Genomic DNA, 16901 nt, shown 5'->3' with positions numbered 1-16901 from the left:
GTCACAATCCAGACCACAAGAGGAAAGGAGCACAGAAAAACTCCAAGGAAATGTCACCAGGAGGTGACTTTCCTTTGTAAAAATGTACCCTGTTCCCAGAATGCATCCCCACCCGGCACCCCGCAATGCTATGCAATATGTGTCCTGATCTAGAAAAGACCTTCTGGAAATGTTCAAAACCCCGCGAATTACAGCTGCTGACAGTTTCATGCAAAATGCATTTTGGCAACTGGACAGTAGTGATGAGAATTTTCCCACCCAAACAATTTGCTTCAATCCTATTTTCACTTTCTAGACACCTATGTATGATTTATGCTGATGAAACAGATGCTGGTTGGCATCACGTAACGTGGTGTGTTAGTCCTTCATTCCAATTCTTTATATGCCTCCTTTCAGACACAAATCCTACCAAGGTGGCTTCCAAGTGACATAAAAGTCTAGCTTCAGGTGGTGTAAAATCCTCTTCCTCCAGTGCAGGGTCCCGCTCTTATAATTCACATTTATTTTGCACCCTCAGGGCACTAAGTGCTGTGCAGTGGCAGAGTTAGCTTCCGTTTTGTGTGGTTCACTGCTGTTGTTTGAATCCCCACGGTCCACTAGGGATGTACAGATTTTGTTACATCTGTTCCATCTGTGTTTCACGGATTGTTAGGTGCCTTTCATTCTGTCATCTGCTCATTGACAGATTTTTTTTAGGAATGTATGAGAATTTCATTCCATTTGCACAAATGTGCACTCGTCCTAATGCATATTCATGCAAGTGTGAATTTCTACAACTCTCCCCCCAGTAAAAAAAAAAAAAGGGTCCCCAAGTCTGCGGAATCCACGCAACTTGGAAAACGCCACTCTGCTGTGGAATCCATAGGTCAGATTCACTGAAATCTGAATTCATTTAAATCCACTGTGGATTTCTCCGACATCCCTACAGTCCACCAATGGGTGTTAAAATTTTACACAGCAAGAGTGCACCTCCAAGATCTCATAAGAGCTGCCTTTCAAGCTTGGAATCAGCCAGGATACTTCCAGGGCCACACTACCACCACATCAGCCGTCTCGTGCCCAGATGTTAGCACTGTAGGCCCTTCCCCGGGCAACCCCACAACTGAGATGCAGGGGGTAGCAACTGGACAGGGGCCCCTCTTGCATTCTAGATGGGGCTCTGTCTGTGGAATGTTCTCCCCAGTAAGGCTTGCCTGGCCTCCTGTTATTCTCTTTTCAGTGCCGTGCAACCACGTTTTTATTTTCCCACGTCTTTAAAAGAACATTTCGCCCTAAAATTGGTTGGGTTTTGTGCTGCTTTATCGACCGTTCTGAGCTTTTCTACATGAGGCATTTATTGTGTGCTCATTATTTCATACTCATGAAATATAAGTGCTAACAAGGCAAACCAACAGCATTCTGTTTATGGACTCTTTCGATGATTTCATCATGACCCTCCAGTTTCACTTCTGTTTTTCAAGAGCACTTTCGCAGTTTTTTTTTTAGAGCAGGGAAAATGTGGTATTATTTGTGAAAGCAAAAGAAAGTAATTGTGTTATTCTGCTATACCATGGTGCTACCTAGAACTTATGTAGTGGAAAAGCAGAAAAGGAAACAGTATTTGTGTAGAGCTCGGATCTCAATTCTGTGAAGAAACTGAAAGTAGATACAGAGGATTAACAGCTTTGTGGAGAAAAGCCTGCTGTTGTATTTTATAATACTGATGGCATTACTGATATGGGCCTTGTGTAAATTGCCTTGGGAAAGTTCTGTTTGATAGGGGGAGTAATAAACCCATGAAACAAGCAAGGAAAGACTCCAAGGCGTAACTCATCTGTGCCCAGCGATCCTGAGTCTTGCAACAATCCCCACAAATGGGGAAAATGGCCCGGTCAGGCTCCACTGGGGCACCCCCGTTTTCCCACTGCCCCTTCCTGCTGAAGAGAGCATAGGAGTGACAGGGCTTCTTCCCTTGGGGCATGTCTGCCACATCCCACGAATGAAAGAGGGAGTGGGTGTAAGGGCTCTTCCAGATTTGGGCTGTGTGTGTGTGAAATGCTGTTGGCTTGCCTTGTTAGCACGGGTTTTGGGGCTGCCCGCATGACTTCATTCGTCTCTTGCAGTCGTGCTGTGTCATCTGGCACCCCCCCCCCCCCATTCTCTCATATCTTCTTACACTGGGGGATGTCCATTAATTGTTTTCTAGTGCGCCAGGAGGACCCACAAAAGAGCAGTGCTGTGGCTGCCTGATTTTGGGAGCCTGCAGCGCAGTCTGGAGGTGTGGCTGTGTAACATGCAAGGTGATGTTGCTGAGGGCGGGGCGGGGGGGGTGTTTTCATGGCATCAGGCTGGCCGGGCTGCCACATTTCTCCCTCGCCCAGGAAGCCAATCACACTGCTCCCCACTGTTGCTGTTCTTTCCTTCATCCCCCCCCCCCCAACACAATGAACAAGAGTTTTAGCAATAAAATAAAGGATGGTGATGGTGTGAGGCAACTCATAATATTTGTACAGTCTTTGTTTGTTTCTTCTTCTCCAGAATTAGGCAATTGAACATTTCTGAAAGCGTGAAGGTGCACTGCTGCTCTTTTATTCCTCTGCAAGCGCACGTGGCCCCGGATCTAGATGATAGCATTCTGGGAGGAGAGGGCTAAACCTACCCCACACCCCAGTTTCCCTGTGGACTGCCATCCCCCAGGATGGTTAAGAAATGAAAATGACTAGAATGGATACTTTTTTCTTCCTTTTAAAAATTGTGAAATGTCAGTGAAAAAACTGGGGGTGGGGGATGCTCCCAGAACACAATGGTCCTGATCCAATTCAGGGCAACATGTGCTTACACAGGAGTAAAAGCACAGCAGTGAATCTTTGGTCTTTATGAATAATAGAATAGCAGGGTTGGAAGGGGCCTAGAAGACCACCGAGTCCAACCTCCCACTCAATGCAGGAATCCAAGTCAGAGCATCCCTGACAGATGGCTGTCCAGCCTCGTCTTGAATGCCTCCAGTGTGGAAGAGCCCACCACCTCCCTGGGTAATTAGTTCCATTGTCGTACTGCTCTAGCAGTCAGGACGTTTTTCCTGATGTTCAGCTGGAATCTGGCTTCCTGGAACTTGAGCCCATTATTCCATGTCCTGGGCTCTGGGATGATCGAGAAGAGATCCTGGCCTTCTTCTCTGTGACAACCTTTCAAGTACTTGAACAGCGCTATCATACCTCCCTCAGTCTTCTCTTCTCAAGGCTAAACATGCCCAGTTCTTTCAGTCTCTCTTCATAGGCCTTTGTTTCCAGTCCCCTCATCATCTTCGTTGCCCTCCTCTGAACCCTCTCCAGCTTGTCTGCATCCTTCTTAAAGTGTGGTGCCCAGAACTGAACACAGTACTCCAGATGAGGCCTAACCAGTGCTGAGTAGAGGGGAACTAGTACTTCCCGGGATTTGAAAGCTATGCTTCTATTAATGCAGCCCAAAAGAGCATTGGCCTTTTTTGCAGCCACATCCCATTGTTGGCTCATATTCAGCTTGTGATCGACAACAATTCCAAGATCCTTCTCACTTGTAGTGTTGTTGAGCCACATATTCCCCCATCTTGTAACTGTGCCTTTGGTTTCTATTTTCTTAGGTGCAGAACTTGGCATTTATCCCTATTAAATGGCATTCTGTTGCTTTCTGCCCAGCGCTCCAGTCTACCAAGATCACTTTGAATTCTGTTTCTGTCTTCCAGGGTATTAGCTATCCCACCCAATTTTGTGTCATCTGCAAATTTGTTCAGCATTCCCTGCACCTCCTCCTCCAAGTCATTCATAAAAATGTTGAAGAGCACTGGGCCCAGGACTGAGCCTTGTGATACCCCACTTGTTACTTCCCCCCCCCAGTTTGAGAAGATCCCATTGATAAGCACTCTTTGAGTCCGATTCTGTAGCCAACTGTGGATCCACCGGATCGTAGTTTCATGTAGCCCACTTTGAGCTAGTTTGGTCATCAGAATATCATGGGGCACTTTGTCGAAAGCTTTGCTGAAGTCGAGGTATATGATGTCCACAGCATTCCCACAGTCCACAAGGGAGGTGACCTGATCCAAAAATGAGATCAGATTCATCTGGCAGGATTTGTTCTTGATAAATCCATGTTGGCTTCAAGTAATTGCTGCTCATTTAACTGATATGCAGAGTACATCATGAGAAATGCCGGGTTGGATGAATCAGAGGTCGGAATTAAGATTGCTGGGAGAATTATCAACAACCTCCGATATGCAGACGATACCACCCCAATGGCAGAAAGTGAAGAGGATCTAAAGAGCCTCTTGTTGAGGGTGAAAGAGGAGAGTGCAAAAGCTGGTTTGAAACTCAACATTAAAAAAACGAAGATCATGGCATCTGGCCCCATCACTTCCTGGCATATGGAAGGGGAAGAAATGGAAGCAGTGACAGATTTTACTTTCTTGGGCTCCAAGATCACCGCAGACGGTGACTGTAGCCATGAAATTAAAAGACGCTTGCTCCTTGGGAGGAAAGCTATGGCCAACCTAGACAGCATAGTAAATAGCAGAGACATCGCCTTGCTGACAAAGGTCCGTCTAATCAAAGCTATGGTTTTCCCAGTAGTAATGTATGGCTGTGAGAGCTGGACTATAAGGAAGGCTGAGCGCCGAAGAATTGATGCTTTCGAACTGTGGTGCTGGAGAAGACTCTTATGAGTCCCCTGGACTGCAAGGAGGTCAAATCAGTCCATCCTAAAGGAAATCAACCCTGAGTGTTCATTGGAAGGACAGATACTGAAGCTGAAGCTAAATATTTTGGCCACATAATGCGAAGAGAAAACTCCCTGGAAAAGACCCTGATGCTGGGAAAGACTGAAGGCAAAAGGAGAAGGGGACGACAGAGGATGAGATGGCTAGATAGCATCACCGATGCAATGAATATGAACTTGAGCACACTCCGGGAGAGAGCGCAGGACAGGAAGGCCTGGCGTGCTGTGGTCCATGGGGTCACGAAGAGTCAGACACGACTGAACGACTGAACAACAACAATTGCTGCATTGCTTTCAAGGTGTTTACAGATAGGTCACGTTACAATCTGCTCCAGAATTTTCCCAGGGATTGATGTCAGACTGACTGGTCTGTAGTTCCCAGGTTGCTCCTTTTTGCCCTTTTTGAAGACAGGGACATTAGCCCTCCTCCAGTCATCTGGCACTTCCCCCGTCCTCATGATTTCTCAAAGAGAATAGACAGCGGTTCTGAGAGTTCTTCTGCCAGTTCCTTTATTACTCTAGGATGCAGTTCATCTGGCCCTGGAGATTTGAACTCATTCAAAGCAATTCGGTGTTCCTTGACTGTATGCCTATCGATCTCAAGCTGCAATCCTGCCCCTTCAGCCTGCGCTTCGCCTTTGCCAGCGGGGTCATAGACCCTCTTTTGGGAGAAGACTGAGCCAAAGTAGGAAGTGAGCACCTCTGCCTTTTCTTTGTCATCTGTTATTGTTTTGCCATCCTTATTTAATAGCTGAACAACCATTTCTTTCCTCTGCCTTTTACTATGCACGTAGCAGAAGAAAGCCTTTTTGTTGTTTTTAGCATCCCTCACTAACCTCAGCTCGTTCTCAGCTTTAGCCTTCCTGACGCCATCCCTGCAATTCTGTGCTACCTGCCTGTATTCTTCCTTTGTTGCTTGGCCTTCCTTCCACTTCCTATATGTGTCCTTTTTTGTTTTCAGGTCATCCCTAAGCTTCCTGTGAAGCCACATTGGCTTCTTCTGTTGTCTTCCACCTTTTTTCTTGTTGGGATTGTTTGTAATTGTGCCTTGAGAATTCCCTTTTTTAAAAACTCCCACCCATCTTGGGCTCCTTTTCTCCTTAGAGTTGCTTACCACGGGGCCTTATTTATCACTGTTCTGAGTTTATTAAAATTGGCTTTCCTAAAATCTAAGGTACGCGTTTGGCTACACTCGGCTTTTGCTTCCCTTAGAACCAAGAACTCAAGTACAACATGGTCGCTTTCCCCCAGAGTTCCTGTAACTGCTACTTTAGCCACTAAGTCATCTCTGTTGGTTAGGATCAAGTCAAGGATAGCCATGTTTTGCAGAATTTGTCTCCCAAATAATATCGGGGAAATTGAGTCCCCCATTACTACTATATCCTGCTTCCTTGAAACATTGGCTATTTGCTTTTCAAAAGTTTCATCCTCGTCTTCTCCTTGATTGGGTGGCCGGTAGTAGACTCAGACCACCATGCTTTTTTTATTTCTTGCTCCATTTATTTTAACCCAGATGCTCTTGATGGGGCTACCAAGCTCATCCTCCTGTATTTCTGTGCAAAGATATGTCTTTTTAACATACAGTGCAACTCCACCTCCTTTTCTGTTCCTTCTGTTCTTCCTGAACAAGTTGTATCCTTCAATTGCTGTATTCCAGTAATGGGAGTCATCACACCAAGTTTCAGTTACACCTATGTTGCACACCCTCTTAAGAGTGAGACTGATAGAAGTCAGGAGGTCACCAGAGGAGTTGAATGATATTAATTGATCAGGAAAGTGGACAAGGCAGGGTCACAATACTTAAAAACAGATACCAAGACTGCAATCCTATGTACAGTTATCTGGAAGTAAGTCTGAGTCGTTGCCCCCCCACCCCGCCCCTCCACTTCAGTTTCAAATAGTTCTATTTGGAGCCTCTGCCTTTTTTTAAAATTCCAACTGAACCCCTTCAGCTTTTTAATAACCACAGGATTTTTTGTTTCTCCAAGATGGATGGGGGAGTTGAACTCTGCTTCTTTATGCTTGAGTCTGCTTCCCAGAAGCAAGGGGCGCTTGGCCAGAGGAAGGCCTTGCATGAGCTCCGAGACCGTGTTGCAAACTGCAGGCGCTCGCCGCTTCACCTCCCACATTTGCGTTGGATAGAAAAATAAATGTCTCATGCTCTGGGGAGTGCGAATGAGGGGGCATCCTTGGAAACAGGAAGGGGACCCAAGGCAGGCAACATCACAGATTCCAGAGGGAGAAGCAGGACTTCTTAGTTTAGCCTATCCCAGGGGACTTTGCAGTCCGTTGGTGTTACAAGTAGCAGAAAATGCAGCAACTTCACCCTCCCTGCTTGCCAAACTATTCCCTGTCTCTCTTCATCCTTCCTCAAACAGTACAGACTGTTTGGTGGTGGAACAAACTGCCTCAGAAAGTGGTGGACCCTGGGAGGTGTTTAAGCAGAGGCTAGAAGGCCACCTATGATGGATGCTGTCACAGGATTTCCGGAATCATCATGGGTCTGGACTAGGTGATCGTTGAGGTCCCTTCCCTCTCTGTGGTTCTCAGCCTCAAACCAAGATACGTTTTTAGTGGAGATCAACCTTCCCCAACCTGGTGCTTCCTCCTGTATTTCTGTACAGAGTTATTTCTGTGCAGAGTTACTACAGAGTCTGGCTAGGCTGCCTAGAGTGTCGCCGGAAGTGGTGGACACTCTAGGCTGCCGTCTCTATCATTGTCCCATTTTCATGCAGAGCAGCCATTTTGAACAATGGAGATCCCACCATGTGACACAGTAACCCCCCACGGGTGGTTACCTAGCCATTGTGGATGGGTGGTTACCTAGCCATTGTGGTTGGGATTTTGACCCCCCACACAACATGCTAAGCCACCATGGTTTGCTCAAAAATGCAAACCATGGTGGCTTAGTGTGACATCTGAACAGTCCCACTGTGTTAATCAAAAAAGATTAAAAAGAATCCCCCAAACCAAAGTGTGAAATGGCTTGAAATTCTAAAGGTAAATCTGAATTGAAACATTTCAACGTGTTTCGAAGTGGTACAGAATTTCATTTCCATTTCAGTTGAATCATCAATAGTTTTCAGTGAACATGTGGAGAGGACAGGTAATGCAGTTCCTGTTCTCCTCCTCTCCCTCAAGCATTCAGTGTAATGCTTGAATAGTAAGGCTGTGCACCGCCTCATTACAAAGCCTGAATAACAAGGTGAAGCAGGCTGTTTCGGAGCAAAAGCCTCGTGATACGAGGCAGGTCAGAGCAGTAACAAGCCCTCACCCCCTGTCAAAGTGCCTCCTCGCCTCATATATTTGCAGCTCTACTGAATGCCTGAGCAGTCCAGACAGGCTGTCTCCAAAATATATCAACTTCTGAATGCTCATGCGAACGGGCATGAGGAAGAGGAGGAGGAGGAGGAGGAGGAGGAGGGAGGGAAGGAGGGAGGGGGAAGGCGAGTGGACGTGGGAAGGTGGGTGGAGGCAGGAAGGCGAGTGCAGGAGGAGGAGGAGGAGGGAGTGTGCTTTGGCGAATAGGAACTCTCAGCCAGAACTGACACCAGCAGTCTCCAATCAGAGAGAGTGCTGGAGGAAGGGGGTATATATACATTGGTGAAAGGCTGCCTTCAGTTATTGTGCTAGCTGTGTCTTTGGGAGAGAGGGCTGGTGTGGGTAGATGATCATGTGTGTGTGCAGGCGCATGCCTTCCTTGGAGTTGTTCCTTCTATTTCTTCATTTTTGATGGCCATTAGGTTTTCCTCAATATTTAAATTAAAAGGAAACAGCTTGGTTGTAGTGGGATCCTTCCCTCGCTCTTTGCTTGTCTGCCCCCTTTGGGATGGTGTCTTTGCAGCACCCCTTCCAGCCACCTTCTCCTATTTCTTTCTATCTCTGACTTGTTTTTTATTTGTATTAGATATATTCATCTCTCCTTTCCATATTTTTTCAAACTAACACAGCTTTTCCTCGCTCGTTGCTGCTACGTTTCCCCCTCTCCCACCATTCCAGTGTTTGTTGTTTAAGGTCGACCCTCACTTCTGCCTTCTCCATTCTATTTCCTTGTTGTTTTTGTCAGTCAACTCTGTCTCTTTTAGATTTTTAAAAACCCAGTCTTATTTCAATTTTTAAAAGCAAACATTGACTTCTGGGCATGCCCCCCCCCCTTAAGTCATATTCAAGCATTTAGCTTTTTTCTTGCTTCTAAATTCTTAAAGAAAGGCATATTATAGCAGCCTATGTGTGTAGTCTTTGGTCCCATCCCCCGCCCCCCGTGCTGAAGTGAACCAGCTGTGTCTTCTCTGTGTTGATCCTCCCAAAACAGAAATCAAAGGTTTCTTTTTATTATTGTTCGATTGCTCTTGGCTCTTATCTTATCACCTGCACTGTCATCCTGTATTTCTTGAAGTTATCCTGCCTTCCATAAAAGAACATGAAATATAAAACAATGAATGAAAGATACCCGTCATTTGCTGAGGGAGTTCTGCTCTTCTTTAGCTCTTGTGTGCCTGTATCCATAACAGGCAAGCATGGCCTTGGTGTACAAAAGGAAGCAGGACAAAGGCTAATAGAGTTTTGCCAAGAGAACATGCTGATCATAGCAAACACTCTTTTCCAACAGCACAAGAGACGACTCTACACATGGACATCACCAGAGGGTCAATATCGAAATCAGACTGATTATGTCCTTTGCAGCCAAAGATGGAGAAGCTCTATACAGTCAGTAAAAACAAGACCTGGAGCTGACTGTGGCTCAGATCATGAGCTGCTTCTTGCAAAATTTCGGCTTAAATTGAAGAACGTAGAGAAAACCACTAAACCATTCCGGTATGACCTAAATCATATCCCTTATGAATATACAGTGAAGGTGAGGAATAGATTTCAGGGATTAGACCTGATAGACAGAGCGCCTGAGGAACTATGGACGGAGGTCCGTAACATTGTTCAAGAGGCAGTAACGAAATCCATCCCAAAGAAAAAGAAATGCAAGAAAGCCAAGTGGCTGTCTGATGAGGCTTTACAAGTAGCTGACGAAAGAAGGGAAGCAAAAAGCAAGGGAGAAAGGGGAAGAAATATCCAACTGAATGCAGAGTTCCAGAGAACAGCAAGGAGAGACAAGAAGGCCTTCTTAAAGGAACAATGCAAAGAAATCGAGGAAAACAATAGAATGGGAAAGACTAGAGATCTTTTCAAGAAAATCGGAGATCTCAAGGGAACGTTTTGTGCAAAGACGGGCATGATAAAGGACAAAGAAGGCAGGGACCTAAGAGAAGCAGATGAGATTAAGAAGAGGTGGCAAGAATACACAGAAGAACTATACAGGAAAGATCTGAATGTCCCTGATAGCCATGAGAGTGCGGCCACTGAACTTGAGCCGGACATCCTAGAGAGTGAAGTCAAGTGGGCCTTAGGAAGCATTACTAACAACAAAGCTAGCGGAGATGACAGTATTCCAGCTGAGCTATTTAAGATCCTAAAAGATGATGCTGTTGAAGTGCTGCACTCAATATGCCAACAAATTTGGAACACTCAACAGTGGCCACAAGACTGGAAAAGGTCAGTTTACATTCCAATGCCAAAGAAGGGCAATGCCAAAGAGTGCTCAAACTACCACACAATTGCGCTCATTTCACATGCCAGCAAGGTGATGCTCAAAATCCTACAAGCTAGGCTTCAGCAGTATGTGAACCGAGAACTACGGGAAGTACAAGCGGGGTTTCAAAGAGGCAGAGGAAGTAGAGATCAAATCGCCAACATTCGCTGGATCCTGGAGAAAGCAAGAGAATTCCAGAAAAACGTCTATCCCTGTACGAGGGTCAAGAAGCAACAGTAAGAACCGGACATGGAACAACCAATTGGTTCAAAATTGGGAAAGGAGTACGACAAGGCTGCATACTGTCGCCCTGCTTATTTAACTGATATGCAGAGTACATCATGAGAAACGCTGGGTTGGATGAATCACAGGTCAGAATTAAGTTTGCTGGGAGAATTATCAACAACCTCAGATACGCAGACGATACCACCCTAATGGCAGAAAGCGAAGAGGATCTAAAGAGCCTCTTGTTGAGGGTGAAAGTGGAGAGTGCAAAAGCTGGTTTGAAACTCAACATTAAAAAAACGAAGATCATGGCATCTGGCCCCATCACGTCCTGGCATATGGAAGGGGAAGAAATAGAAGCAGTGACAGATTTTATTTTCTTGGGCTCCAAGATCACCGCAGACGGTGACTGTAGCCATGAAATGAAAAGACGCTTGCTCCTTGGGAGGAAAGCTATGGCAAACCTAGACAGCATAGTCAGACGTAGAGACATCACCTTGCTGACAAAGGTCCGCATAATCAAAGCGATGGTTTTCCCAGTAGTAACGTATGGCTGTGAGAGCTGGACTATAAGGAAGGCTGAGCGCCGAAGAATTGATGCTTTTGAGCTATGGTGCTGGAGAAGACTCTTACGAGTCCCCTGGACTGCAAGGAGGTCAAATCAGTCCATCCTAAAGGAAATCAACCCTGACTGCTTATTTGAAGGACAGATACTGAAGCTGAAGCTCAACTATTTTGGCCACCTACTGCGAAGAGAAAACTCCCTGGAAAAGACCCTGATGCTGCGAAAGATTGAAGGCAAAAGGAGAAGGGGACGGCAGAGGATGAGATGGCTGGATAGCATCACTGATGCAATGAATATGAACTTGAGCACAGTCCGGGAGAGAGCGGAGGACAGGAAGGCCTGGTGTGCTATGGTCCATGGGGTCACAAAGAACTGGACACGACTTAACGACTGAACAACAACAAGTCCATGTGCGTGTGCGTGCTATTTGTAGTTCCACCAACACTATACGTTCCAATTCCAAGCAGTGTTGAAAAAGCAGGAGACCCATAGTATTTACATTAATTATTGCAGTAACACTCCGCTGTGTGGCAAAGGGATCCCGTGCAATATGAGGCATCGCCGGGGCGTTGGCGGGGCAGAGGTGGGCGAGGTGCTGCTGGCAGTAGCAGCACCATTAGGCAAGCTGTCCGTCCCCCAGTCCAGATAGCGCGTCCCGGGGCAGTAGGGCAGCAGTGCCCAGAGGTCCCTGCTGGAGCAGGCTGGCGTGGGCAGGTGCAGCAGTCGCACTCTTGCCCAAGGCGGAGCAGCGTCTCCTTCTGAGGGGGCCCGCTGATGGACGTTAGGCCAGAGGTGCCTGACGTCCTCCACATGGTGGAGGGCGAGGAGGAGGAGGCCCTCCAGGGTGTGTTGGAGGAGGAGCGGCAGGCAGAGGCTCCAGCACCCCACCCCTCTTCCACTGTTCCCCCCGCTCGTGTGGTGCCCCCCCCCCAGAGTGAAGGCAGGCAGTCTGCGTCTCCTCCTCCCCGAAACGTCAGGGCAGCCTCGTGTGGGACCGCTTTGCGTGGAGCGGATCCCAGCGCTGCCGCGTGCCGCCACTGCAAGGCGTCTCTGAGCAGGGGAAGCAGCCGGGGCACTACAGCGCCAGCAGCCTGCCCCTGCCCTTGAGGAGGCAGCCCCAGCCGGTCTTGCTTGGGGAAGAGGCCCCGCGTCCCAGCAGGCTGGCAGCAGGGCAAGCAGAAGGCTGGTGGTGCCTCCGGAGCTCCTGCAAGCTCTCCGTCTCTCACCCCAAGGGGCTTCGGCAGGCCACCGAGGCAGAGATGGGGCGGGGGAAGCAGGGGTCCACCAGGGGGAGGTTTCCAGTGGGGTCCGTGCACAGCCCTGTTGAAAAGTGCTTTGGTGGGTAAAGGAAGGTTTTCTGACAAATTGTCTGCATTCTGGGTGTTATCCACCAGGGGGCAGTAGCCTCATGCTTCCTGCTCAGGTACCGGAGTCAAAATTTAGCGCAGCATTTGAGGCTGGTGACCCCATCCTGTGCATCAGGCGTGGACCCCACTGTGCTCATCGCTGTCAGGTCAGCCTCTGCAGCAGCCATGAACGTGTAGCAGGCCTGAGGCCTCCTTTCACGGGGAAGCTTCCGTCACTGACTGATGCTCCACCTTGAGAGCGACGTGTTGGCTCACAGGGATGGGGTCTCCTGCTTCAAAGGGCAGGGTTCCTGTGGGCCTGGAGTGGGAGCTGGCACGCCCTTTTCTCTCTGGCATTCAGGACAAAGTCATGCCTCTGCCTTGTTGTGACCTCAGGAGACCATTCCTGCCCCGGCAGAGGCAGAGACCGGAATGCTTCAACTTCCTTGATGGGTTTGCAAGAGGGGGAAGAAAGGGCTTTTGTGTGGGCATGCTACACTCCATCAGCTGCTCAGTTCTACCAGTGCTTCTGATTGGCTCCCATAAATCTCACAGGATCTGGACACTAGATACATAAACACGAGAAAATAAGTTTCCATCAATATTCTCAAGCATGATCTACAAGTTATCTCCGGTTTTCTTGCTGAAATCCTTCCCCAAGGGAAGCTCTTTCCCCACAGGGCAGGGGGAGGGTGATTCACAGAGAAGGGCAGAAGGCTGCCTTTCCTGTTGTGCCGAAGCATCTGCGGCAGGAGCAGGTGGGAGGTGTGGAGCAGAGCGTCCCGCAACAATCCGAGGGTCGAGCCAGAAGATCGGAGCCTGGGACTGGGTGGAATGGCAAAGCAGGAGTGCAAGTCACAGTCAGCCAGAGAGTCAAGCCAGAAGTCAGAGAGGGAGAGGAACGGGGGACCTGCACACTAGTAGCCACAGAAGAGAACAGCCCCTTACCCAATGGTGTTCCCGGGCGTCTCTGGACCGCTTAAGACGTTTCCTGCAAGCACCAACTGATGGGATCAAAGTCTGGAGGAAACAATGAAGTTCCACAGAGCAGAGTGCTTTAGGCCTTTCCTGTGGCTCTAGGATGGCCACTTAATGCATCATCAAAAAGGAAGAAATGCATCACCAAAAGAGAGGACAAAAGGGGACACCAATCTGCATAACATTTGCCTTTCGCAAATTCATCTGTATAAGTGAAAATTTAGAAATCATAACTCTAATTTAAATAGAAATTCAAGACATCTCACCATCGTAGGGATCTTACCATAGTGGAGTCGACTGACCAGGTGGACTGACCAGGTGAGCTGTGTGCCTGCTGCCCAGTCTGCTGCCCAGGTGCTCATTCTGGATGGGCAACTCCAAGGCCCTTGCTCTGCCCTCCTCTTCTTGTGATTCTTCCTCTTTCAACTACACTTGGACTGGACAGCCCATCAAATTGAGGACATCTTCAAACAGAGGTCTGCCCTCTGCCAGCTCTCAAAAACAGAGGACTGTCCTCTGTAAAGTAGGATACCTGGCCAGCCCCTTTGGTCATCATCTGCATGTTCAGCTTTGTGAGATTCCAGGAGTCGCTGCTCTATTGGGGTGGAGGTGTTCCGAAATACCCGAGGCTGGTTTCTGCGGGAGCCTTTTCAAAACAGGAAAACAAGACATGTGGTAGCTGAGGAGTTGGCCCAAGTGCCCAAATAAATGAATGATAAATGAATAAATAAATGAAATTGTCACCTCTTTTTAAAAAAACAAGCAAGAGAAAACAAAATGCAATTGGCAAAGCTACTCTGAGGCAATAATAATTTAAGGAAAAAATTCCCAGCACGTCTTGAGTATCTTCATCAAGGGAAGTTCTTTAATGGTTATATAAACTGCTCCAAAGTTCCTTGTCTCCTCCTCTCCAAGCCTGGCAAAACCACCCACAAGTGGCAAGCCAGAAGGAGCAGCAGGGTCCCTGCTTTGCATGGAAAAGGCCCCAGGCCCCGTTGCAGCATCTCCAGGCAGGGCTTGGAAAGACACCTGTCTGAAAGACAGTTCGGAGCTGGATGGCCCAACGGCCTGGCTCCATATAAGGTAGCTTCCGATGCTCCTGACTGCTTAACCGTTGCACAAGTCCCTCTGGCAAAGTTATCTGAAGCACATGCAGAATTATTCATGAAATTATCGTAGGAACTGGCTTTGTGTACTGCAGCTTTCCTCCTCAAAACCAGCAGGGTTTTACTGTTCAGTTCAAGCCAAATGGAAGTATGTTTATTGACTGACTTGATTTGTACCTCGTTTTTCTACCAAGAAAATGGCACTCAAGGCAGCTTACAATCATAGGAACTATTTAAAAAATTAAATAAAGACTTGAATAAAACAGAGTGAGTGATGTGATGAGATGAGATGGCTGGTATGGGAGGGAGTAGGCATTGGGCGGTTCGCATAGGAGCCCGTGGCCGGGCCAAAAGCTGCTGGCTGATAGTAGAAGCCATCAGTTCGGACAGATGCACAGGCGCCCATGTTGGCCCCGCTCCTTTCCTGCCCACTCTCAGAACCACCAACCACATGCCCACCTTGGACTTGTCTAGTGCTTCAAGAAGGAGCCTGCTACTCTTGCAGTAGCCTTCCCCAACATGCCCCCCGCCCCAGATGTGTTGGACTGCAATTCCCATCATTCTCGGCCAGGAGGGTCACCGGGTTGGGGGATGCTGTGCTATAGGGTGAATAAGCAGCCAAGTAGGCAGTGCTGCTGAGGGCCAGAAGGGAGTTTGGAGAGATGGCCAGAGCAGCTATGATGAGGACTGAAGGCTGCTGCAGTCACTTAAAGTGCAATCCTATGCATGTTTAGACAGAAAAAGTACAACTCTCAGAATGCCCCAGCTTTGCTGGCTGGGGCATGCTGGGAGTTGTAGGACTTTTTTCTGTCTACACATGCATAGGATTGCGCCCTTAGAGGCTTCTGACCATATGGAGACCCCCACACAGACTCCTATGCAAACTGGCCCAAAGTCTATCACACTGACCATCTTAGGACATGATTTGCCCATGACATTTATGTCCACCTGGCTTGAACCGAACAGCAATGTCTGGTGTTTCTGAAGAGGCCAGGATTTTGGCAGAGATGTGTAACGTTTTCGCCCAGACGTGCCTTCTGTTTTCCAGCCTTAAATCCCCCATTGATCGTTACAATCCCCTCTGCGACGGAATTGCAGTTTGGCCTCAGAGTTACTGTTGTGTTTTGTCTGACTCAGAACACTTTGTTTCAGCCACCCACATACCCTAAAAAAAAACAAAAAAAACCCCTATCTTTGGTTTCTTACTCATGTTAGCAAGTTGAAATAGAGCCTTAGTGGATGTTCATTTGCTCCCTTTTCCCTAAGAAAGCTGTCTTGATAGCTTCTGAGGCTGAATCATTTGCCTAAAGATAGCAACAAGGATGACCAGACATGTCAGGAGAGAAGATGCCCCACTGAATATTACTCGCCTGATTACATAGGTAATCCAATATGAATATAAGAAATTCACATATAATAAATCATACACATATTTTACAGAATGTTACTTATATGAGGACTCAGTCAAAATGCTCCCTGTTTTTCAGGAACATTTGTGGTAGTGTTGACAAGATGTCTCCCCTTTATATTAACTTGTGATGCATTATGTGTGCAACGTAACCTGGAACACCCAGCTTTATATCAGGCATGCAACTCTGTTGTATGCCAGATATAAAGCCGGTGTGGTGTAGTGGCGAGAGTGTTGGACTGGGAGCCGGGAGATCCGGGTTCTAGTCCCCACTCGGCCGTGGAAGCTCACTGGGTGACCTTGGGCCAGTCACTGACTCTCAGCCCAACCATCTCACAGGGTTGTTGTGAAGATAAAATGGAAAGGAGGAGAAGCCTGGCACTCCTTGGAGGAAAAGGTGGGCTATAAATATAAAAAAATAAAAAGTGAATAATTGAGTAAAATATATACCCAGTGACACACACCCACTATTGAAAAAGAAACAATGCTGAAAAGATATGCCTGCAAATGATTATTGGGGGAAGAAATCAAATTTCACCAAAGAGGTTTTGACTATTCAAATGTTTGCCACAGTAAAATGACAGATGCAATTTCCAAAGTGCACATCCGTATGATATTGGCATGGCCAATTTCCCCAAACCCCCTATTCTATCCATTTTACTTTCTGTCAGGGATGAAAACCTGTTGCAAAGTCTTGTGCCAGGTAACCAGTGTTTAAGAATGTGCATCCAATTGAAAGCAGTGAACATTTGAATTTGGAATATGCAACAAAATGTGTATTCACTGTTCATTCATTTGTCCATCCAAGGGTAGACATCCAACATGTCTACTCAGAAGTAATTCCACTTCTAGAATTCATTCTAGAAGGAGTTCTCCCACGCTTTCTCAGCACAGAGAGATGGGTGGAGAAGCCTGCTGTTTTGAATCTGAACGTATCTGGAGGCGCATACCTTCCCATAAGTCTAAT

The sequence above is a fragment of the Heloderma suspectum genome, chromosome 3, assembly GCF_057233095.1.
Source record: "Heloderma suspectum isolate Gila_16-S chromosome 3, 16-S_ref, whole genome shotgun sequence".
NCBI lineage: Eukaryota > Metazoa > Chordata > Lepidosauria > Squamata > Helodermatidae > Heloderma > Heloderma suspectum.
Note: the sequence above shows the minus strand (reverse complement) of the source record.